Genomic DNA, 26,313 nt, shown 5'->3' with positions numbered 1-26,313 from the left:
TAATTTGTAACAGAAACAGTTTTGTATCCTCTTCTTGTCCAGTAACTGGAATTTAAATTCTTCCTTACTGATCATTTTGGAATCACTATAATAAATTTAAGAAATCCTGACTCAAGTATTTCAATGTCACTGTGATTAATTAATGCACAGCTTTGTCTACTTATCTCAAGACTGTCACTTAAATAATTGTGTGTGTGTGTGTGTGTGTGTGTGTGTGTGTGTGTGTGTGTGTGTCGGGAGGGGGGGGGGGGGGGTGTTCAGTTCTAGAGAAACGTCATTTAGTTTGACAAAGACATGAGACTAACTACTTATGTTCACTCTGGATAAGGTGAGTTACTTAATTCGGGTGCAGTTCTTGAGTGGCAATGAGGTAGCACTTGTACCACATGGCATTGTTTAATGGTGTAACTTGGTGAGGTGTAGCAAGAGCTGTGCATAAAGCGACCACAAACAAGAGGGAAGATGCTCACTCCTGCTACTATTCACCTAAAAAATATTGGGGTGTAAAATGGCACACATCTATAATACCTACTGCCAGTGTCCCATGAAATGTCACTGCTACCTACATTGTTACCCTAGCTGCCAATAACGCTGTTAGCCTGTACATTGACAATCAACCATTCTGTCATTGTGTCAACAGTCACTCCTCTTCAGATATATGATTGTGACCATAGTGACAGGCGTACTTGATCTTATTATAGGAAACCGTTCTTTAACATTTCAAGTGCACCATCTAATGCGACTGTGACACTCCACTTTTGTAAATGACATTTCACTGTTGTGCAAATTAGATTGATTGCATTTAATTAAGATTTAAGTAAGAAGGAAATGCAATAAAACTGATTGCTCATGTACGGAAAGGGTAGCATCAATTTTCAATGTTCCAAATCTTTCCTTATTGGTTTCAGTAAGAGACTATCGTTCTCCTTTTTACACAGCTTCACAAAACAGATAACATTTTCATGAAATCTTTTAGACTAATTCATCATTCTGAAAAGAAAAGGCAGATGGTGTTTTAACTTTTGATGTTATAGTAAGAATAATCGCAATATTTCATCCCAGACTTAAATATTAACAATAAGTTTGGTGCAGACCCATTTTCACAGCCAGTACTCAAAATAATAGCACTCCTACCCCAGAAACGTTTCTTCGTATTGCTCCAAAAATTAGGAGATAGTGTAGCAAGTGTACATAGGCTCAGTAATGTATGTAACAGACCTCTCACTGTTACTCCACTTTCAATGGCTTGGAAATATTGCAACCAACTTCTTGAACTTTCTCACCCTGCATGGACAGCACGTGTGGCAGCACATGTACGTCGATTCGTTGTCCATACACTCGATCCCCCCCCCCCCCCCGGGTCCCAGGATCGCCATGGTGCCTGTGGCTGTGGTGCTGAGATAGTTGGCTTTTCAAGCCGGCTATCTGGGCTAGCACCCATGCCAGCAAAAGGTTGGCGACAGAAAGAAATCGTGTGTAATCGGTCACGGCCATTTGCGCCATGCACTATATAAAGGGGTACGTTAGGCTGAAATTCCTGTTGATAGACCATTTTTGTACATGACTCCGTGTGAATTCAATTTATTGCCAAATGGTAGTAGAATTGTTCACTGTTCAACAAAAGTAATTGCCCGAAATCCTAGCATTGCTTTTCCTACCAATTCCAGTAAAACAGAACTTGCAACTTTAAATCAAAATAAAAATATGATTACTAGTATGGGTATTAATTTAAAAATATCTGGTGTTAACGTAAAGCCTACTGCATTTGGTAACTCAGCTCCTATGGAAACAACTAGTATAGACCATAAACGTGATTTTTCGCCTATTTGGAAATCATGGTATGGGTATAAAAATGATGAGGGCGACTTTTTAACTACAGTTCCTGCACATCAATTTGGGCAACCCATTAACTTGAAATACTATAATGCGTGTGTAACAAGTGCAAAAGAAAAAGGTCTACACAATTGGGGTTGGAAATGTGTACAATCATGTGTTTCCGAGGTAGATGCAGATGCTCGTACTGGCAGTATTATTGTTAATTACAAATACAAAGCTACTTTAGGTTTTCTTAAAATCCCAAAACCAGCTAATATTGATATTTTCCCAGTAACATCTACTGCTCAGGGTGTACCTCAACGGTACACATTCAATGATGATAAGCACTCCACTCCATTCTTAACGTGTGATAATTTTTCTACAACATCATTTGGACCAGTACAAATTCATGAATAATTAGTATGAGCTGTTTTTCCAGTAACAAACACTGATTCATCTGGATATAATAACTTAATAGAAAAAGCTGTTACTGCTTCTGCTGGGTATATTAGACTTCACGATGTTCAGCCGAGTCTTCATGTAGGCATAAATCCTACATATGCTTTAAGTACAAGTAGTTTGAACAGAGATGTTACAAAGTATACAGATACTCAGATGTTATTTGAAGTGATAGCTGAATGTTCTGTATACTCAGATGGTTTAGAAACTCACTATCCTCACGCAAATGCACAAAATGTTCAAGTTTCTGATATTATATATATGTCTAATGTAGAAAGGAATGAGGAATCGTCAGTGTACAAGGGTCAATATGAAATAAAATAAGTGTAATATTTATTTTGTATAATGTAATATTTTATTTACCTTTGTAAACAAGTTATTGAAAATATATCTATTTCACAATTACAATTGGTTTTCATTTAATATTCCACATTATACATTTGTAATAAGCTGAGAAAAGCTAAGGGATAAGGCTTTTTCTGTTGCATTTTTCAAATCTTCAAATCTACGCCCCCTTACAGTTTTCACACGAATATCCTTAAAATCAGTGTGGCTGCAAACTACAGGTTGACTGTTTGAAATTAATAAAAGTGGTGTCCTCCTTAAAATTGCATCGCCTTTATACTTCACTCCAATGTTACAAGAAATCCCCTCGCACACTTTTTTAAAATCTTCTAAGGCTCCTTCTTCAATACTAATTTCATTGCCAACAATTAATCTTCTATTAACAGTATCTTGCATTGGGAATTGATTTGTTTTGTTATTACATCTACCTATATGACGAACATTAAGAGCGAAAGATACAAAGCAATCAAAGAACCAATTTTTACCACTATTTGGAGGACCCACAATACACAAAGTGTTTAACTTTTTTGACTGTACATAATTATCATTATTCCAATAATACTATCCATTCTTATTGAACCATGAAACTAAATTTAACAAAAATTCTGTAGCTTTATCGTTGTCATCTTCACATTGGAATAATAGAATTTTGTTTAACCAGGTTAAAGAATCGCCCAAAGTATGACAACATTCCCATACATTGTTAGAGGTAGCATAAAATATACTATCCTGTGATCCAGAACATAAAAGTGATTCAATTCCCCTAAGATCTAAATCGTTAATGGTTTTCTTGTATAACTCTAACCCCATATCGAAAAATCTTTTAAATTTAGGATCAATAAAATTCATGAAGTAACCATGATCAATTGGAAGCACATTTGTAATGTTCTCAGGTGGTATAGAACTGTACTGAATTAGTACGGAAAGAACCTGGCACGTTATTGTTGTCGGGTTGCACCCTTTTCCTGTAATGATCTGTTTGCATCTCAAATAAGACTGTTTACATAGTGCATTATTTGCATGCCTCTGTTCGCTGTCACCATCAGATCGACTACTTTCCCCTTCCAGTATTGTTTGGTATCCTGAGAGGCAACTTTCCCATCATACAATTTCAACTGGATAAGGTAGTCTTTTAATGGCTCCTCTAATCCAAATTTTTCTGCGGCCATACCCCTTTTGCACATAGAGGTAACAGTACATTGAGCCAGTCGATATCCGACATTGCTGCAATTGCTCTATTCCGTCTGTGGAGCTTCTCAATTCTGGAGGAAATAAATGCATCATTTTGGAACCAACATCTGCATCTCCTCGAGGAATAGACACAGTCATGAATGACGTGGAAGTGGTCTCTGTCTTCTCTCCAGAAGAGAACTTCTCCAGGATATCTCTTTGAGAACTCAGTAAGTTTGCTATTCAAGATGTCAGCATCACCCGGTCTTTCTGTGACACTGACGTCACAGTAGTACCACCTGGTAGAGACCTCACATAACTTAATAAATCCTGTAAACCGTAGGAACATGAGTAGAAAGTCAGTTCGTATTTTGTCAAACAATTCATGGTTATATTCTAGCACATTAACAAAGCTCCATCATCTTCTCCCAGTGATAGGATACTCGTTACCAGGTATGTGAGGAGCTACAGGGATGGTTTCTTCACTTCGGCTTCCAGCATCGTCCACATCAAGGTTATCAATTCCACTATGTGTTCCGTTTTCAGAATTCTGCAAACAAATTATCAAACATTAACTCATCATCTCCATCAGAATCGGAAACTACACCTAGACGAACTCCACAACGTACACTATGAAATAGTGGGGTGTTTGCACAAAATGAGCACCAATAATTATATTTAGTTACAATGGGTGGTGCAAATACACCTCCCACAACTTCCAAAGGATTAACAACTAGTGATATGTTGTCGACACAAAACATTTTATAAATTAGATCTCTGGGTCGTACAGAAAGCATTTCATTTGCACACCGCTCACAAATATTTATTCTCCATCTTGAATTCTTCAAGTATGAATTATTGATCTTAATACAATAATACTGCACACTTATTTTGAAAACACTGTTAACGAAATTGAAAGGCTCCATATCACTCATTGCTAATACTCATAATTCATCCCAAGGTTTCCTTTCTGAATTACGAAACTTTCTTCCAAGCATAGAAGCTTCTATTACAATTTCTCGCAACATAGGTACATTTTCTGAGTTGTGAAAAATATAATATGATGATGAACAATAATGTGAAAGAATATAACGGATTTTTTCATTTCCAAAATGTAAAATAATAGCCTCTTTAAACAGATCCGGAATATTTAAGTCAATTGAATGGAGAGAATTGTCCGGGTGTCCTATTATTACAAATCTGCTCAATTTGTACAAAGTAGAAACCATTTCGTAGTGTACTTACAAAAAATTCACTAAGTGCAGCTTCGGTGAGCTCAGAGGTAGATGTAGTGTTCAGTAAGTTGTCAGAAGATGGAAAGGACATATACAGTAATCAAGACAAATAAAGCCATTTATCGTCAGAAACATGAAAACATTTGACTTCTTAAGTTGGACAAACATAAGCCTCATTATGACGAGGAGAGTTTAAATGAAACTGAGGCCTGGAAAGGAATCATTATTTTGAGAAATGGTGTACAAGTACAGGACATCAAGAAAAGGCAGCTATCTACTCTAGACGTTACAAGCCACAGCTGTGAAGAAAAGAAGAAAGAGCTGACTGAAATATTGCAATATCTCATATAATGACCACAAAGTTTTACAATAGCACAATGGACTTTTACTATCTTTTCACGAGCAATGAATATGGAAATTACGGCTTTTTATTGCATTTCCACTTTCAGTAAGTTTTCCGTACTACTACAATACAATGTTTGTAATTTCCTTTGGAAACGAGATACATACTATGCTTATTTTCAAATAAAACATATTCATAATTAAATTACGACCAGTAATTAAACAGTACACTTAAAACTCACTATCCTCAAGTTCACAATTTTGGCACTTAGAGCATTTCAAATTTCATGTCTTCTATTTCCAAATTAATAGTGTGGTTTACATCAGCCTCGTACTTCATAACTCTTTATACACAATTCACTCAATGTTTTCTGAATGCAGTCAAAAAAGTGATGCGGATACGGAGGCATCCCCAGAGATCTGAATCAGTTCCATCCCCACCAGACATGTGGCTAATGCGCATGCTGATACCATAGCTACTGCTAGATATGACCAACTACATCAAATACGCAAGAGAAAAATGACACTACACTAATTCCACAGTAGAGGCTTTCTGATAGGCAGGTATGTTTTACTTATTACTACCAACTAGCATTTATTACTAAATGGATTTGGGACTCACATTACATTGCGTATTTTTATAGCTTATTCAGAAGCATCCAAACTTAACCTCCATTCCCAATTTTCCCCCCGTTACTAAATATCAATGGAAGAGTTTACACAGTACTGGAATTCAGTCATTCTAACCACATTATTAGAGTATTTAAATGACATACGGAGCTCAGAGATTACAACTGTTGCAATAAATGCATTACAATGCTTCAGATCATTGCAAAAAGCACAACACAGACAATTTGCCACTAACAACCACCAACAGTAATGACCCTTCAAACAGTGGAATCCAAATGTGTAGCTTACAGTGTGTGATGATGCAATCAAGACAAACAATCAGTGTATGTATATATGGAAGAAATTACTTTTTTTCGATTTTGTGTTTTCCTATAGTGAAATAAAAAAGGTGCAGCAATAATGATCATGGTCAAGTTCTTAACAGATTCCATTCTATTATTGTACCAATGAAAACAAACTCCTTCCACATTTAATTGTCTTCATGGTCTTCTATTCAATTTGTTATACTACATTCATGATTTTTATCTGCAGTAGGCTTAGGGTTACTTTCTGACTCCTGAGGGACAATATACAATAATTTCATTCACTGCTTCCCCTTGCACAATTTCCTGATGAGGATGACACATTTTGTTGTTTCATTAAAAGACACACACACACACACACACACACACACACACACACACACACACACATACAGCCTCTGTCATCTCCTCTGCCCCCCCCCCCCCCCCCCACACACACACACGACTATATTTTATAAACAATCAAGATAGTCAATACTGCAAGACTAACAAGTCAAACATGTCAGGTGATGCCCACATTGTTTCACTGGTATTGTTCCTCAACACTGGAATTCCACAATACTGTTTCTACTGAACATGTATCATAAAAAGTGATCATAACTTTGCTTCTAACCCAGTCAACTGCTGTTAGCCTTTGGCCTATTTATTTACAACACAATAAAAAATCAGACACACACCACTGGTTGTTCTGCCCACTGTTTTAAACACATTATTTATCTTTCTATCATCCACTTATTCCATGTTATGAATGGTAGTAAAGTCACTGTCTCTTATACAACCTTCTCAAAACATTGAAGCTCTCAATTTCAGTGAACTTACCATCACAATGTTGGAAGTCACCATTTAATCACTATTCACTCTGAATTCTGTTACTCTATTCTGAAAGATCATAAATTTCCATCTCATGAGATTAGAGTATTTAAAATGAATTAAATTTACTGCTTTATATCCACAAAATTAACACACACTTAACAAACTCACAACTTGGAATATATACTGTGCACTGTTTCTGCATCCTATAACCACCTACAAAATTCAGCCACCACTAGCAAGGAGCTTCAAGTCTAATAACCTCACTGGCATATGTGACTTTCAGCTACTAGCAGACAGTCTGCAGTGTATCTACCCAGTTCCATCATGCACTGCATATGTGTGAAGAAAATTGTAGTTAACGTCACAAATATCTCCTCAAATCAGGTTTAAGCACAGCAGTTCAACATGAACAAAACAGATAAAATTAAATGTCCCTGTGTGTACTACATGGCAAATAGTGACACACATTTTGAACTAAATGGACATACACTGAGGATGTCATAATCAAAATCACAGGTAGAACCACAGTTTACTCATCTCAGTACTAAATCCTATTTATGTAACAACAGACACGCGTGAATGAGTATGCACATCTACCTGATTCCTTCTTCAAAAGGCACCTTTTAATAATCTTGGCACTGCACTATTTACCACTCCATCAACTCAAGGCAACTGATTTTTCGAAGGTTGCACTCAGATTGGTAACAGCACTCCTCTCCACTATATCATATACTAAAAATATGTTTTTTGTCTATTTAGTGGTATGTTACACATATGAAACACACAAAACACACTACTGAACAATTTTTCTGTGCAGTATGCAACGTAACTTCACTTCTCACCAGTTTTAATACTGCCAACTCACAGGCTTCTTGACATATTTCAACAAGGTGGGGATATCGTTCACCACATCAAATCACTAACTGCATTGTTCACTACATTACTGAGCACAGCACTGCAAGCTCTCCGAGATATCTTAAGTGAAAATAAATGAACCTGTTACTGCATAAACTTACACAACAGCATGTCTTTCAAGATCTAATCACCAATGGCATAAGAAAGCCTATTTGTTAATCATAGAATTACATTAATCTAACACTTCTTACATTCCACTCTATCACAAGAAAAAAATGCACTCGATCCTCGATCCCTCCTTGTTAAAGTAAAAGCATAAGGTTCACATCACAACCCCGGGCCTGACAGAGAGGCTCGAGTACTCACTAAAGCACATTATTAATTGCTCTCACAACACAAAAAACACTGCTGGAGTTTAGACAACATTCTTGAGATGAAAAAAATCCTACTTCTTTCAATTAGCTGTGAGTTAACCTGCACTGCAGCAGTTACCACTTCTCACACACCCTATTGCTACTCATTCTGAATGATCCTCTCTTGTATCAGATCTAAAATTTCAAGCAAAACTCCATTCTCTCTATTATCATTATGGATACCACATCCTTCACAACCCAATTCAAGTTTGCCATAGCAAGAGCTTTCATACTGGATCACGGTGATATACCTAGAGGAAACGCACACACCTGTGTGGATTCTTGACTATCAGAGGAAGTAAGAGGAGCTACTTTCTACACCTTATAGTTCAGTTGGTCAATTATCTGCTTACAGTATAACTCTTGTTACATCACACAAAAGTGTAATCTTTCAACCTAAGCGGGGCCTATGGCTATGTTGTAGATCGGTATGACATCAAATCTAACATTTTCTATATGTATTTGTTGGTTTGTTAACTTACAACCAAACTGTCACTTTCTCATCTAATCTAGACTTCAGGTTACATAACACACATTTCTAAAGTCAAGATATACTGTCAGTGTTCTATTATCTTTCTGTTTGATCATTTATGAAGTCACAACAACACATTATGGGGCAAAGTTGACATTCGGTATCACTAAGTTCAGCTGGCCCGAGTTTTGTGCACCATTTTAACAAAGATTATAGGAAGGAAATGTTATGAACTACTTGTAACACCAGCACACTACCCACACTTCAACTATGTAGGTGTCACATTGTGTGAAATTCTGTATGTACAGTACCACATCTTATGTTCTTGCAATTACTGTTCACCTTTGAGGGCTTAAAATATGGCTCATCAGTAATGAAAATGCTACTTTTTCTTCCATATTCACAAACTGTAGCACCTGTTTCACACATAAAACACTTCACTGTCACACAATTTGTAGCTAACAGCACAACACATTACACATACTCTGAAGGAGACCCTATATTGTACTATATATTGTTACACATACACATCCTAAATATTCAGACACTATTACATTGTGAAATTATCACACGACACTGTGTCAATGTTTCTCCTTTTCACAATGTTCTATGCTGAACGACTAGATTCACTGACGCATCAAATACCACGTCTTTCAACCTAATATTGATTTTGGGGAATGCTACATATCAGTTGACTGCCACCATCTATACCCCCAAAACTGATGTAAACAAAAACTATTGTTAGTGTTCTGTTGTGTGTGTGTGTGTTTGAGGTTTACGGGCGCTAAACAGCGTGGTCATCAGCGCCCAAGCGCATAGAAACAGGAACACAGGCGGTGAAGGGACGAAGACGGACGCCGAACAAGGAGAACGGCTAAAAGACACAGGCCTGACGCAGTTCCAAATGCGCACATACAGAGGCAAAACAAGAGGAGAAGAAACACACTAAAAAAGGGAAAGGAAACACAAGGAAAAGAGAACAGATACCGAAGTGAAACAAGCAGGTAATCGTGACTGGCGGACCTCTTACCTAAAAACTGGGTGAGCCAGTCACCCAGCAGCACATTAAAACCTTCTCCCTAAAATCCGAGGCAACAGATTGGACAGGACACAAAACCGTAAAACCTTAACCACAGTCGCTGTGTCGTCTTGCAAAATAGAGGGCAAATCCGGTGGCAAGGAAACCACCGCCCTCTGGTCAGAGAATAAAAGACAGTCAAGTAAAATGTGGCGGACAGTAATCTGGACGCCACAAGCACTGCAGATTGGGGGGTCCTCCCGCCGGAGTAAAAAACCATGCGTGAAGGGACTGTGTCCAATGCGGAGGCGAGTGAGGAGAACCTCATCCCGCCTGTATGACTGGTAGGACGTACGCCATGGTCGCGTAGTGGCCTTTACCAGACGCAGCTTATTGTCAGAAACTGCCAACCACTCCTCTTCCCATTGATGCATAACACGAAAACGCAAAAGGGAGGTTACAGCATGGAGGGGGACGGCACAGTCAACAACGTGAGGGAGGGAACATGCATCTTTGGCAGCCACATCCGCCAGTTCGTTTCCCCTAATACCCACGTGCCCCGGCACCCAGCAGAAAGAAACCTCCTTCCCCTGCCGTTGCAGGTGGAGTAGGGCATCATGGATGTTCTGGACGACCGTATCCGCTGGGTACAAGTGTTGAATGGTCTGAAGGGCACTCAGGGAGTCACAACAGATGAGGAACTTAATACTGGGAACACATCTCATCTGCTCCAATGCCCGCAATATTGCAAACAATTCGGCATCGAGGATGGTAAACACCGCAGGAAGCCGTAACTTGACGACTCGATCAGGGAAAACAACAGCACAACCAACAGTGTCCCCCTGTTTAGAGCCATCTGTGAATACAGGTACATGGTCCGGATGCTGGTTTAAAATATCGTAAAATAAGGAGGTAAAAACAAACGCCGGAGTGCAGTTCCTCCGGTTCTCCGACAAGTCTAAAAGGATGCTGGGCCTCTGGAGCAACCAGGGAGGCAGGCGAGTAAAACCTTGTCGTTGGGGGGCCACACGCTCCACACCAAGGGACTCAAGCAAATGCTTGGCACGAATCCCAAATGGTTTTGTTGCCCTGGGACGACTGGAAAAGAGACGTTCCATAGGCGGTCGGGCAACGGTAGGGTACGCAGGGGAGGTAGGACAGGCAAGGAAATGACACATCCGTCACACCATGAGGAGTTTCCGCCGGATGGCGAGCGGCGGTTCCCCTGCCTCAGCACACAGGCTGGGGATGGGACTGGTACGGAAGGCACCAGTGGCCAGCCTGATACCCTCATGGTGTACTGTGTCAAGGATCTTCAGATACGAAGGCCTTGCTGACCCATACACGGTGCAAGCATAGTCAAGACGCGATCGGACGAAAGCCCTATAAAACTGCAGCAGACGCGCCCGATCTGCTCCCCAGGACCGATGGCTCAGACACTTCAAAATATTCAGTGCCTTCAGGGCCCGCACCTTGAGGTCTTTAAGGTGAGGCAACCACGACAACTTGGAATCAAAAGTGAGGCCCAGGAACCTCACAGTGTCTCTAAAAGGAAGAACGGTGTCCCTCAGACGCAATTCAGGGGAGGTAAAAAGACGCCGAGAACGATTAAAATGAACACACACAGATTTCTCTGCAGAAAAGGTAAAACCCGTCTTTGGAGTTCATGCCTCTAAGCGCTTTATCGTAAGCTGTAACTGCCGACTAGCACTGACAAGACTGGAGGAAGAACAGAAAACAGCAAAATCGTCCACAAACAAGGAGCATTGGGCAGGACTTCGGATAGTGGACGTGATACTGTTAATAGCGACGGCAAAGAGGGTGACACTTAAAACGCTGCCCTGAGGAACACCATTCTCCTGCACGTACAAATCCGATAGCACATTACCAACCCGATACTGAAAGAGGCGGTGAGAAAGAAAGGACCGAATGAAGATGGGGAGACGGCCACGAAAGCCCCACTCATGGAGTTGATTGAGGATAAGGCGGCGCCAAGTAGTGTCATACGCCTTATTAATGTCAAAGAAGACCCCTAGACAATGCTGGTTACGTAGAAAGGCCTGCTGGATGGCGGCCTCAAGCAGGGTCAAGTTGTCTATAGTGGAACGACATCTCCGAAAGCCACACTGAGAGGGGCTAAGGAGCTGCCTGGTCTCGAGCAGCCAAACCAGGCGGCGGTTGACCATGCGTTCCAACGTCTTCCCAACACAGCTCGTCAAGGCAATACTCCGATAACTACTGGGATGCGTTCGGTCCTTCCCTGGTTTGAGGAGGGGAATCAAAATTGCCTCCCTCCACGAGTCAGGGTACGTGCCGGATAACCATATCATATTGAAACAGTTCAGGAGAACTTCCTTGGATGGCAGCGACAGGTGCCGCAGCATGCTGTACCGGATTTGATCATGACCAGGCGCAGTATCATGAGCCACAGACAGCGCAGAATCCAGTTCCCACATTGTGAAGGGGCAGTTATAGGGTTCAGAATTTAGAGACCGGAAGTCCAAGTGACCCCTTTCGACGGCAGTGCGGTAGCGGCAGAAATCTGGATCACAGTTAATAGTGGCGGTAGATTCCGCAAAATGCATGGCCAGTGTCTGGGCAATGTCTCTCGGCACCGTGAGGAGACATCCCTGATGCAGCAATGCCGTGACAGGTAGCTGGCTGAGTTTCCCGGAAATCCTCCTCATGGCTTCCCATACTTTCGTAGAACTAGTAGAGCGAGAGATGGAATTCAAGAACGATTGCCATGACCGTCGTTTGCTCTCTTTAATCACTCGCCGCGCTCTGGCCCTTGCCACCCGAAAGGCCGCAAGATTGTCAGCTGAGGGACGGCACTTGAAGCGGCGCAGTGCTGCACGGCGGGCGCGGATGGCTGAGTGGCACTCAGTGGTCCACCAAGGGACAGGACGCCTCTTGGGATGACCGGATGACCGTGGGATTGACAATTCAGCAGCATGAGAGATCACGGCTGCAACATGGTCTACCCATTCGTGGACGCTGGCACGGTGTTCCAAAACAACCAGTTGGCTGAAAAGTGTCCAGTCAGCTCTGCAAAGGTGCCACCGGGGCGGCACTGGTAATGCCACAGCCTCATCCAGGAGGCGAATCCAGAGGGGGAAGTGGTCACTAGAATGGAGGTCAGCTGCAGCCTCCCACAGAGCAGAATCCGCGAGTGCTGGAGAGCAAAAGGAAAGGTCAATAGCTGATGACGATCCGGAAGCAGTACAGAAATGAGTGGGAGCACCAGAGTTGAGGAGGCACAGTTCTTCAGACATCATGACGCTTTCCAGAATGCGACCCCTGGGGCAAGTAGTCGGAGAGCCCCATAAGACATTATGAGCGTTGAAGTCCCCCAGAAGAAGAAATGGGCGAGGGAGTTGGCTAATAAGGTCCGTGAGAGCCTCAGAGTCTATCGCATCCGGAGGTGGTAAATAAACAGAACAGACTGTGAGCCTCCGACCCACAAGAATGTCAACTGCAACTGCTTGCAAGTCGGTGACGAGAGGGAGCTCAGATGAGGGGTGCACATCACGGACAAAAACCGCAACACCACCCTTTGCCCTTTGCCCCGTCAGATCATCTTTTCGATATGCGGTATAGCCGCGTAAAGAAGGAGAATCAGTGGCCCGAAAATGTGTCTCTTGGATACATAAGCACAAGGGGCACTCTCGTATAAGGAGTTGTAATTCGGCCACATGCGTCCTGAAACCATTCAGGTTCCACTGTAATATGGGAGCCAGTGATCAGAGTGGCTGAACTTTCACCCTGCCTCTGTGCTTTGGAGGAGAGACCGTACTGGCCGGAGATTTATTCCTGGGGCGAGAAGATCGCCCCCGGTCGACATCAATGTCCATAAGATCCGATGACGACCCACGGGAGATGTCAGACAGTACGATGGCATCATCATCGGACCGACGCTGACTAGTCTCCTCAGGTGGCAGAACCTTCATCTTCTGAGGCTTTGTCTTGGGGGGCTTGGAATGCAGAGCCTTGTCAACAGTTGGAGGTTGACTCGCCTGGGCAGAAGGCGCCATATGGGGGGACGCTGGAAGTACCTCAATGTCAGCAACCACGGACTTGTCCGATGTAGCGGGGAGAGCCGCAGATTGCAAAACAACCGCAGCAGCACAAGTGCACTGGCAAGCGCAGGTTTTAGTGCTAACACTAGCAACCTCCGTTTGTGTAGCAACAGTGGCCAGTTGTACCGGTTTTTTGAGAGTGGAAGCGAAAGATGTTGAAAACACAGGAGGTTGCATGGCCTTAAAGATCTTCTTGGCCTCACCATAGGGGATGCGCTTAGATGTTTTAATCTCCTGTACCTTCCGCTCTTCGAGATAGATGGGGCAGATCCGGCTCCAGACAGGGTGACTCCCAGAGCAATTCACGCACTTCACAGGCGATGAACAATCGGCTCCGTCATGGGCAGGCTGACCACATTTACCACAAGTGGCTATCCCATTGCACCCCAACGTAGTATGCCCAAAGCGCTGACATTTAAAACAGCGCATTGGGTTGGGGAAATATGGCCGTACGGACAAACGTAAGAACCCCGCTTTAACATGCTCCGGGAGTCTCGGGCAACTGAATGTGAGAATAAACGAGTCAGATTTGACGAGGTCCCCATTGACTCGTTTCATAATGTGCTGCACGTCAACAATTCCTTCGTCAGCCCACTCAGATTTTAGCACGTCTATGGGGATATCCACCAAGTCCCTGCACGTCACAACACCCTTACTATAGTTCAAAGTGGAGTGGAGCTCGGTCTCGACAGCGTACTCTCCTAGACAATTTGCTTTCCGAAGGGCAGCGACTTGACGGGAACTACAAGTTTCAACTAACAGAGTCCCATTGCGCAGTCGCTTTACAGATTTCAGTGTTCCTGCAATTCCCTCAAGACCCTTGTGGATGTAAAAGGGAGAAACCCTCTCAAAGCTACCCTCCTTCCTTTTAATAATCAAAAACACATTCTGATTATCAGCATGTGCTCCGTTACTACATTCTGTTAAACCTCTAGCAACACCAGGCGCTGATGGACTCGCAGCGCGTAGCCGCTTTTTCGATTGGGTGTGCTTTCCTACCAGCGGCCCACCCAAGCCACTGGTAGGGGGAAATGTAGAGGTCGAAGGGTCCATTGTGGTCCCACGAGCAGCTAGGGAACTAAAAGTCTGCTCAGACAGAGCCCCGCGTGCCTGAGTAAGCCTTATACAACTGGGGTGCGGCAGGTGCCCCAGAGGTTGCCCGCTTGCGACTGTTCCACCCCAACAGCCATGCATCTTCTAGGCGCGGAGCACACCGAAAGATTGAGGGGTTTTTATAGAGGTTGGCCTTCCTCGCAATCCAGGCGGTCAAGCCAAGATTACCATTCCCCGCAGCACACAACATTTCACCGCCGCGCCGTACGGTGGTCGCTGAAGCATGTCCGGGGGTTGCGGTGACAGGACACTGGCGGCGCAGACCAGTCCCCAGCTCAGGACCCCGGGGTCGCCAAGCCCGTACTCAGCAAGTGAATGCTGAGCCCCTGGGGGCAGTGTTCTGTTCTCTCTCTGCTTGCACATACTTGTCACATGCCACAACACCATTAAGTCATAGCACCAAAGAGATGTCCACTATGGCTACTTTCAGGTGGTCTGAAAAATTGAACTCTGAATGCAATGAATGAAAATAGTTTTACAATAAAACAAATTTCTGTCTGTGTTTCTCATCATTTCACAGAATACAATGTAGTTTTTTTATTTATTACAGTGATGACTGTTCCATGAATTATTTTACAGTGGAACCTACTACACCCTCTTATATTTATATCAAGTGAATCAACCACAACCCACTTCTAACTGCCACACCAAATTCACAAAGATTTTTTCCTTGGTGTTCACCGCCTTGAATTCCTGCTCATACCGTTAATTTGAACAGTGAATCATCAAACTCAATTTTTGTGTGAATTTGCAGCTTCTGAAGCAGCTGTGTGTGTGTGTGTTTGTGTGTGTGTGTGTGTGTGTGTGTGTGTGTGTGTGTGTGTGTGTGTGTACTTGACACTTGAAAATGTTATCTTTGTCCATCAAGTTCTATCTGTGACTGACACCTTACGCAAACTGTACAGCAAGCACAGTGATCTCTAGATTTGATTCACACGATTTTGGTATCTCAATGAATAAATGGGTACACTTTTGGATTCTTATGGCAGTAAATAATTTGTACTGATAATGGCTGGAATGTCCTAAGTCAACATACAAGAAGCGGACATATGATCTTGAAAGTACTGCATCACATACATGTACATCCAATTTGCAAAAATGGTGAAAGCATGTAATTTTAAGCTTTTTTCCCCAGTAATAGAAGAGCAAGCAATCACACACAACTGAAGTAGTCACCTGTAATATGTATTCACTGATTGTTCTGTTCATTATGCTGGAGCAAATTTACAATTAATTTTACAGAACAGTCAAAGGAAGTACGATTTATTTCCTCTTACTTGTACAACCACTATCAACAGCTCCTGGGGCTAATACAGACACCTGTGTGGAGTAAGTATCACACACTTGCACAAGTACAAAAAAATTCAACTATTTCCTGTTCTGAAAACTCAATGTGGATAAGTTTATGTTATATTCACTTAGCACACACTGTCCATGGTTTTATGTCATCTGCTGTCTCAGTCAATGGGTTCCAATCCCTTTGGCACAGTATCAGTGAAAATATTGCAACATGGTATCTCACAATTTTTACTGCCTAAATAAGTATCAGAATAAACTTGGCTGAAATGTCAACGGTCAATGACTTGCCACTAACAAAGTATGGTGTATAAGAAGGAATAAGGTTTTTTATCTTCCCGTAAGACATAATGAAAATGTGTAGGATCAACAGGACTAAACAAATATACACCAACTAATGTTCAGTATTAAAAAAAAGCTCACAAAAAGGGCCCCCAAGGATATACAACCCACCATAGCTCTTCGTCCTAAATCACAAAAATATGATTATCAAAAAATATAATAGACTGCTCATAATTCTTATATGACACAGAAACATACCAACTTCGCTAAAAAAACAACCACGCACGTAAGGGTTAAATAACTTTTAGAACAGCTTGCCTACTACTTCATTGATTACAATCCAACATTATAATTTAATAAAAGTCGGGAAACAATTTAAGGGCATATATAAACAAAATTTTGTTTACTAGTGAATAGCACCAGTATAAATCTGTTCTAACAATGATCTATTGTAAATATATGTGAAAAAATATGGTGTAAAAAGTGCAATTTGCTGCATACAAGAGGTATGTTAAAAACAAAATTACACCAGCAATTAATGAATCAAAAGGTAACATGCACCAAATATACATACCTAGCACATGCCTCATATATGTATACCACACGTTACTGTGCAATGGGGAACTGTTGCAGAACTTCCTTGAACTCTGGAATTTCAAATAATATTTTTCCGGTCATCTGTCGTCATTGTTCATTGGAAACCATTTACTGTAGTGCAATAACTACAGCTAAGACACTCCCCCACTGCATCTTCATTTTACAACATCCCCTGCTTAAAGAAAAAGTTTAATTAGTTTATATTTTATTGTCTAACAGACTATTACAGTATTGGAGTAAATATCATAAGCTGCTAGAGGGAAGAAGAAGAAAGGGGGGAGAGGAAGAAAATACAGAAATGTTAATAAAATATTTTAAAAAACTGTCACTTATTATATGCAAAGCTCACACAGCTGACTAAGCAGCAACTTTTCACTGATCTTATGGAAAGATCATATTATGCAGCCTATTAAAATTTTTAAAAGAGACGGTTTTGTATCCACCTCTTTTCCAATAACTGAGCTTAGAAATTGTGTGGAATTTCCATTGTTGCTTTTTGATCAGTTTAGGATCACTATAAATAATTTATGAAATCCTGACTGAAGTACTACAATATCACTGTAATTTATTAATGCACAGCTTTCTCCTGTTATCCCTCCTGCAAAATTGAAATTAAAATCTTACGTTACTTTAAAGGCACAAAGATGAGCCTACAAAACAACTGGTAGTTTCATTAACTAGCAAAATTTGCCGCCCCCCCCCCCCTCTCAAGACTATTAGTTACAAGTGTGTGTGTGTGTGTGTGTGTGTGTGTGTGTGTGTGTGTGTGTGTGTGTGCGGGGGAGGGGGTGGGGGGAGTTCCACTCCAGTTCTACAGAAACTTCATTCAATTTGACAAATACAATAAATCAACAACTTCTCTTCACTCTGGGGATGGGTTGATACGGAGGATTACCTAATTCTGATGCAATACAGGACAGGCACTGAGATAGCACTTGTAACACATGGCATTATTTGATATTGTCAACCAAATAATAGAAATATCGCACTACACTGATTCCACTGTAGAGGCTTTCTGATAGGCAGTTATGTTTTATTTCTTACTACCAACTAGCATTTCAGTGGATGTATATATGGAAGAAATTACTTTTTTCTGATTTTGTGTTTCCCTATAGTGAAATAAGAAAGGTGCAGCAATAATGATCATGGTCAAGTTCTTAACCGATTCCATTCTATTATTCTACCAATGAAAACAAACTCCTTCCACATTTAATCGTCTTCATGGTCTGCTATTCAATTTGTTATACAACATTCATGATTTTTATCTGCAGTAGGCTTAGGATTACTTTTTGACTCCTGAGGGACAATATACAATAATTTCATTCACCGCTTCCCCTTGCACAATTTCCTGACCCTGACCCTCCTCCTCCTCCTCCCCCCTCCCCCGTCCCTCGGCCCCTGTAAACTTGCACATTGCAGAATTCTATTATGTTGTCCATTCAAGGCATTGTAGGTATATTTACACATGATCTATTTACCTTGATGGCATTTCCTCCTTTTCCTCTTTTAGGTAAGGTGAACAGGTCCATAGTAGGCTATGTTTTTCATGCTGGAAATAAATTCATATGAATATTAACTACTTTCTAACATTGAGTGCATCAATAAGTATAACAAACTGCAGTGCAATAAAAGAGTAGAAAATATCAAAGAGACTACATCTACTCCTTCCAAAAATACAGGCCATGTGAAAACACAGTGATTTACGAACTTCAAGGACACCTCAGTTCTTCAACTTTTTGTAATCAAATTCCTCTTCTTAAAAAGTGCTCCAATGAACCTAAATTTTTCACATAATACTCAAATCAGCATCTCTTCATCCATTAATTCTTACAATTAAAATGTGTTGCACGGGCTGTAGCAATTTTCTTAAAAGTTACAATCTGTTACAGTCATCTCTCATCATGAGGTTTGCAATTTACCATTTTTCATTCATCTTCTTTGAGGTCAAGAATAAGTCCATTGATTTTGCCGAGCACAGGAAAAAAAAGTTATGACCTAAAAAGCCTTTATCATGACAGCAAGTTATTTTATTTTCTTTCTGCCATGTGCCAGTAATTCCACATTTGAGATGTTATGTGATTCTTCGTATCCACATATTTTTCAAAAAATCTTTTATGCCAAGGACTTAAATTTGAACACAATTACATTATTTTCTGATATGTGAAGCTATTTCATCACTTCAAACTTCTGTTTAATTAATTTTCCTTGTTATAATGTCACTGTTATTTTACACTGCAACAATATTTTAGTGCAGTTTTGAAACTACTGTGGAAGATTACATGCTTTTCAAATGACACTCAATTTGGTCTGTATTCTCATATGCTCTTTAAATTCCACCTTGTTTGGCTCATATAGACATAATATAAGAATGTTGACAACAACAGCAGTATTTATTACAGGAGCACCAACAACTCGACGCCGATATTGAATAAAATTCAGTGCTGTTAGGTAACCTCAAAGTTGCACATTGTCAGCTCCAGGTAGCCTCACACCTGAAACATGCAAAGAAGGTGCACACTAATGCAATACAACAGCCACAAGCATAACAAAACTGCTTTTGAAATAACCATTACACAAATAATATGCTGATCTGCCTTTTTGGGTAAAGCCTTGCATGATTAACAAGTGATATGCCAAAAAGTTCCTAAAGTCCTTTCATACATGGCAAGTGTGCAACATGGCATTACACAGTAAGTGGGAATCGAGATGGAATCAGACTTGAGAACCATGTTACAGTAACCAAAGGCAAGTGGCAGCATAGTTACAGCAGTCAATATGAATGGACGTGTACACACTGTAGTATCTGGTGACAGGCTGAATTATCACAATTTGAATAATCAGTTATGATACACTGTAGCTAAAATACTGTAGTAATGTTTCCCAATCACCCCATCTCACTGACAAAATCTTGCACTTAATTTTTAAGAACTGCACATCATTGCCACTATGTGTCACATCAATAATTGTTTTCATCATTGTCTTCCAATGCATATTGTATTACTGAACAAAATTACAGCAATTTCAGCTCCTCATGACCAATAACATGACTGTCAGATCTTCAATACATCAAACTCTGTGCAAAAACACAATACATCAAACTCTGTGCAAAAACACTCATTCTTCTGACAGGTGAGTGTCAAATGTATATAGCAGATGCTACTATATGTTCTGCTCACATTCTTGAAGCCTTATCTCAAATACATATTAACTGCCACAGCTTGTAACCACACTATCACACCACACGAAATGCACTTTAAAATCACCACACTGAAATTTTTACTCTGATACACAACACATTAAATTTGTGTCCATCATAGAGTAGGAGGCAGTACCTCTGCATCAAGCTAACATTAACTCATATTATATTGTGTACTGAAACATTTGGGTCATCAACATTTCATTCACAATGTTTTCTTGCTTGTGGTAAAACCAATATTTTTCACACACTTCCACAAGACTAAAAAATGTGTCTCCTGTTACAACTAGTCAATATACTGTCACATGAAGAGCAAACCAAATCACATCACATCACATCACATCACATCTAGTGTTTTCTTCGACATTTTAAAACTGATGCTTTCACAGTGTGTCACAATATGATAAGAATGATGTATGATCTGAGGTTTTCCCGGTATACAGAAATCTTGAAAATTTCTCGGGTATTCAGTCAGGTAGCATCATTCAAAAGGCGCGATATTTCAGAAAGCCGACTTCTTGCCATCTTCAGGCATTCTTGGTGAAACACCAAGAACTCCTTTAGATGGCAAGAAGTCAGCTTGCTGAAATATTGCGCCTTTTGGATGATGCTACTTGGCTGAATACCTGAGAAATTTTCAAGAATGATGTACTTCATTTTTAATGGAACACACTCCCAGCCTGCATCCCCACAAAAACAATAATATTCTGTAAATGCTCAAGATATTTCATGTAGACATTCACTGTGTAATTCAAATGTGTCATGTGATGTTCACACTTTCACTGCCAATGTTCGTCAATAGGTGGGTCCCACTAAACTGTCTCTATTAAACTTGTTCTAGGAAAAGTGTTGGTAACCTTGATTTTGACCCAGTAACGAGCTTTTCGTATTTGTGCTATTTATTTTCGAAAACATAAGAAATCTGAGATGCATCACTAACTGTTCTGTCCGCTGCACCACAACACATTACACCTCTGTGTATTGTTCGCTTTTGGCATATTGTGAGTGGAAGTAAAGAAACTGCCTTTTACCCCAACCTGCTCAAACCAATGACGTTAACAATTTCAAAAAACTCACCATAACACTGTTGGAAGTCTCCATTTAAATACTGATCACTCTGGCTTCTGTTACTGTACTCTGACAGATAATAAATGAAAGTTCTGTAGCTCATATGGTTAAGGTATTTAAAATTAAATATGGTTGCAGCTTCATAACGTCCATAAAATTAACAGACACTTAACACAATTCACAAAATGAAAATTACCTCTTGCCACAACTAAGGCTCGCCAAGTATTATCACTTTTATTATACTGACTGTAAACTTATGTGTGAAGATCCTGAGGTTTCACATCTAATTACTCACATTGGTATCCACTGAAGGACAACACTTACACTTTCAATACACACAGTGGTGTATCTGCACACTGTAACAACCTACGACATTCATAAGCCTCTAGAAGGAGCGTCAATTTTAATAACCTCACTGGCTCACGTGACATTAAGACAATAGCAGGCTGTCTATCATCTATCTGTATAGTTCCACCACACACTGGATGTCCTCAAAATCCTTAAGAGTTTGAAGCAGTAACAAATAGCAAAACAGAAATGTGGTCATACAGAACTTTCACACACATTCTCCCGAAATTTTGTAGTTCATTACCCCATTACCCAAATAATAAAAGTACATTTACTCTGATACAGTACCAACCAGGGCCAATTGTTTCTTATGTGCTTACCTACTACTGGTCTACAGGAAATAAATGAATGCCACAGTCAAATATTTCAATCCCAAAAGAAAAATTCCTGAACCAGTTAATCAAGTCACATGCTTAGGAATGCTGCCACAGACAGTGGAATTTCGAAGTACTCGCCATACAATCGTGTTTGTCCCTTCAAAAGAAAACATACGCAATAAATCTCATCTTAAATCTCCACACGCAAGTCTCATCTGAACAGATCAAACACGCTCCTCCCACACTATCTGTGCAGCCTCCGACCATGAGGTCACTGGAGACAATGGAATTTCGAAGTACTAACCATATATTCCTGCCTGTCCCTTCAAAGGAAATCACATGCAAGGAACCTCAACTTAAATCTCCACACCCAAGTCTCTCTGATTCAGATTAAACAACCTCCTCCCACACTATCTGTACAGTCTCCGGCCATGAGGTCGCCCGAGACAATGGAATTTTGTAGCACTCACTATATATTGGTTTTTGTCCCTTCAAAAGAAATCATACGCAAGAAACCTCAATTAAATGGAATTTTGTAGTACTCACTATATTTTGGTTTTTGTCTCTTCAAAAGAAATCATACGCAAGAAACCTCAATTAAATCTTCACACGCAAGCCTCATCTGATTCAGATCAAACACCCACCTCCCTCACTATCTGTGCAGTCACCGACCATGAGGTCAGTGGACACAATAGAATTTCGAAGTACTCACCATATATTCGTGTTAGTCCCTTCAAAAGAAATCACATGCAAGAAACCTCAACTTAAATCTCCACACGCAAGCCTCATCTGATTCAGATCAAACAGGCTCCTCTTACACCATCTGTACAGCCTCCGACCATGAGGTCACTGGAGGCAATGGAATTTCGAAGTACTCATTATATATTCGTGTTTGTCTTTTCAAAAGAAATCACATGCAAGACTCATCTGAATTTGGATCAAGCACACACTGTCCACACCGTCTGTGCAGCCAGTTACCTTAACATCACCAAAAACAATGGATTTTTAAATCATTATTTATACCTGCTTACCCGTTTAAAAGAAATCACACGCAAGTATCCTCAACTTAATTCTACACTTCACTCGTATGTAATATCAACTTCAATTATGCATTTGCAAGCCTGGTTGCAAAACATGCACTGTGTGTAAGACAGAGGTGCATTGTTTCAACTTGTTCCTACTGAATTTTCCTACACACACACACACACACAGACACACATTATATATAATCTTGCTCTCTCATTCTTGCAATATTTCTTAAATGGGACCAGATCAGTGTGAGATCTGAACTAAGTATGAAATATACCATACCCTCACCAACAGCAAAATTAGTGGAGCAGGTACTGAAGTATGAAAGTAGCAAGGCAGATCCCCAGACCAGTCCACTACTGTTAAGTTGGAGCAGGAGTACATTTAAACATCCATTGCTTACCACACCTGCGAAACAATACACATTTTGGACCCCAAACTCCTGCTCTGCTAAGCATAGAAGATAATTCAGGCTGGCAACAGCTTGAGACTGCACAGGCAGCCTCAGTAAAGTTTCCTCTAACATCTCACCAGACAACACTCCCTATGTTTTACATCACAACATGATGATAATGACACATTTTCTTTTCTTTGTTAAAACACACGCCCAACCTCTGTCCTCACAAATACAACTATTCTTTATAAATGCTCAAGATATTACACATAGTCAATATTGCGACACTAACTAGTCTAACATGACATGTGATGTTCACACTGTTTCACTTCCATTGTCCCTCAACAGTTGAGTCCAAGAACACAGTTTCTACTGAGCTCAACCCAGAAAAAGTGGTGATAACTTTGCTTTTGATTGTGTCAACTACTGCTGGACTTATTGCTATGTATTTCCAAACCTAAATGAAATCTGAGACACTGTGCTATACATTTCCAAACCTATGTGAAATATCAGGAATATCAGTGATTGTTCTGTCCACGAAACCAGAACACAGTATTTCAATGAGTATTGACCACCATTGGCCTATTAAAGGTGGAAGAAAAGGCACTGTCTTTTACCCCAAACTGCTCAAAACACTGAAGTTCACAATTTCAATGAACTCACCATTACACTGTTGGAAGTCTACATTTAATACTGATCACTCTGGCTTCTGTTACTGTACTCTGACAGATCATAAAAGAAAGTTCTGTAGCTCATATGGTTAAGCTATTTAAAATTAAATATGGTTGCAGCTTCATAACGTCCATAAAATTAACAGGCACTTAACACAATACACAAAATGAAAATCACCTCTTGCCACAACTAAGGCTCGCCAAGTATTATCACTTTTATTATACTGACTGTAAACTTATCATGTGTGAAGATCCTGAGGTTTCACATCTAATTACCCACATTAGTATCCACTAATGCACAACACTTATGCTTTCAATACACACAGTGGTGTATCTGCACACTGTAACAACCTACGATATTCATAAGCCTCTAGAAGGAGCTTAAATTTTAACAACCTCACATGGTCACGTGACATTAAACTAACTGCAGGCTGTCTACCATCTATCTGTATAGTTCCATCATACACCGGATGTCCTCTAAATCCCTAAGAGTATAAAGCAGTAAGAAACAGCAAAGCAGTAATGTGGTCATACAGAACTTTCACACATATTATAACAAAATATTGTAATTCATTGACCCCATTACTCAAACAATAAAACTACATTTAATCTGACACAGTACCAACACAAGCAATTTCTTTCTTATGCACTTACCTAGTTCCAATCTATAGGAAATAAATGAATGGCACACTAAAATATTTTAACTCCGAAACAAAAATTCATGAAGCTGTTAATCAAGTCACATGCTTAGTAACGCAAGTTACGATTACACCTGCCAACCTCGACTAAATTCGGATCAAGTATGATTTGTCCACATTGTCTGTGAAGGCAGCAACTGTGAGGTCAGCTGCAAACAGTGGAATTCCGAAGTACTCACAACATATTCGTGTTTGTCAAATGAAAACAAACCTCACGCAAGAAACCTCAAATTAAATCTCCACACGCTAGTATCATCTGGTTCACATCAAACATGCTCCTCCCACACACTCTGTGCAGTCACCGACCACGACGATCATGGAGAGAACTTAAATTTGAAGTACTAACCAGATCTTCGTGTCTGTCCCTTCAAAAGGAATCACATGCAACAAACCTCAACTTAAATCCCCACCCTCAACTCTCATCTGATTCAGACCAAACAGGCTTCTCGCACACTACCTGTGCAGTCACCGGCGATGAGGTCACGTGACACAATGGAATTTCGAAGCACTCGTCATATATCGTATTTGTCGTTTCAAAAGAAATCATATGCAAGACACCTCAATGTAAATCACCACACGCAAGCCTAATCTGATTCAGAACAAACACCTTCCTGCCACACTACCTGTGCAGTCTCTGACCATGAGGTAACCGCAGATAATTTAATTTTGATGTACTAACCATATATTTCTGTCTGCCCTTGAAAAGAAACCACAATGCAGACACCTCAACTAAAATCTTCACATGCAAGTCTCATTTAATTCAGCCAAACACGCTTCTCCAACACTACCTGCGCACTCTCCGACAATGAAGTCACGTGAGGTAATGGAATTTCAAAGTACACATTATATATTGTGTTTGCCTTTTCAAAAAAAAAGAAAACATGAGTGACACCTTAACTGAAATATCCACACGCAAGTCTCTTCTGATTCACATCAAACACGCTCCTCCCAAACTACCTATGCAGTCTCCGACCATGAGGTAACCGGAGACAATTTAATTTCGAAGTACTAACCATAGATTCCTGTCTGTCCCTTCAAAAAAAATCAAATGAAAGACACCTCAACTTAAATCTCCACACGTGGGTCTCATCTGATTCAGCGAAACACTCTCCTCCCACACTACCTGTGCAGTCACCGACAATGAGACCACGTGAGACAATGGAATTTCCAAGTATTCATCATATATCGTGTTGGCCTTTTCAAAAGAAATCACATGAAAGACACGTTAACTGAAATCTCCACACGCTAGTCTCATCTGATTCAGATCAAACACCCTTTTCCCACACTACCTGTGTAGTTACCGACGATGGGGTCACGTGAGACAATGGAATTTCGAAATACTCATCCTATATCTTG

General features: G+C 40.5%; 1 long non-coding RNA gene across 4 annotated transcripts in view; it reads right to left on the bottom strand.

Moving 5' to 3' along the window:
* Window positions 1–2,606: 2,606 nt before the first annotated feature.
* The window catches only part of LOC126298771 (uncharacterized), a 32,102-nt gene continuing 8,395 nt past the window's right edge, over window positions 2,607–26,313 (bottom strand). For 2 of the 4 annotated variants that reach the window (XR_007552663.1, XR_007552667.1), the window contains exons 3-5: window positions 18,715–26,080; window positions 17,214–17,408; window positions 2,607–4,339 (exon numbers count right to left, since the gene is read on the bottom strand). This is a non-coding gene — a long non-coding RNA (uncharacterized LOC126298771). Of the gene's footprint in view, window positions 4,340–17,213; window positions 17,412–18,714; window positions 26,081–26,313 lie in introns of all 4 variants that reach the window. The other 2 variants (XR_007552672.1, XR_007552664.1) reach the window with 2 other exon arrangements.

Source organism: Schistocerca gregaria, chromosome X (genome assembly GCF_023897955.1).
Source record: "Schistocerca gregaria isolate iqSchGreg1 chromosome X, iqSchGreg1.2, whole genome shotgun sequence".
Taxonomy (NCBI): Eukaryota; Metazoa; Arthropoda; class Insecta; order Orthoptera; family Acrididae; genus Schistocerca; species Schistocerca gregaria.
The sequence above is the reverse complement of the archived record's forward strand: the minus strand, read 5'-3'. Positions and strand labels throughout refer to the sequence as shown.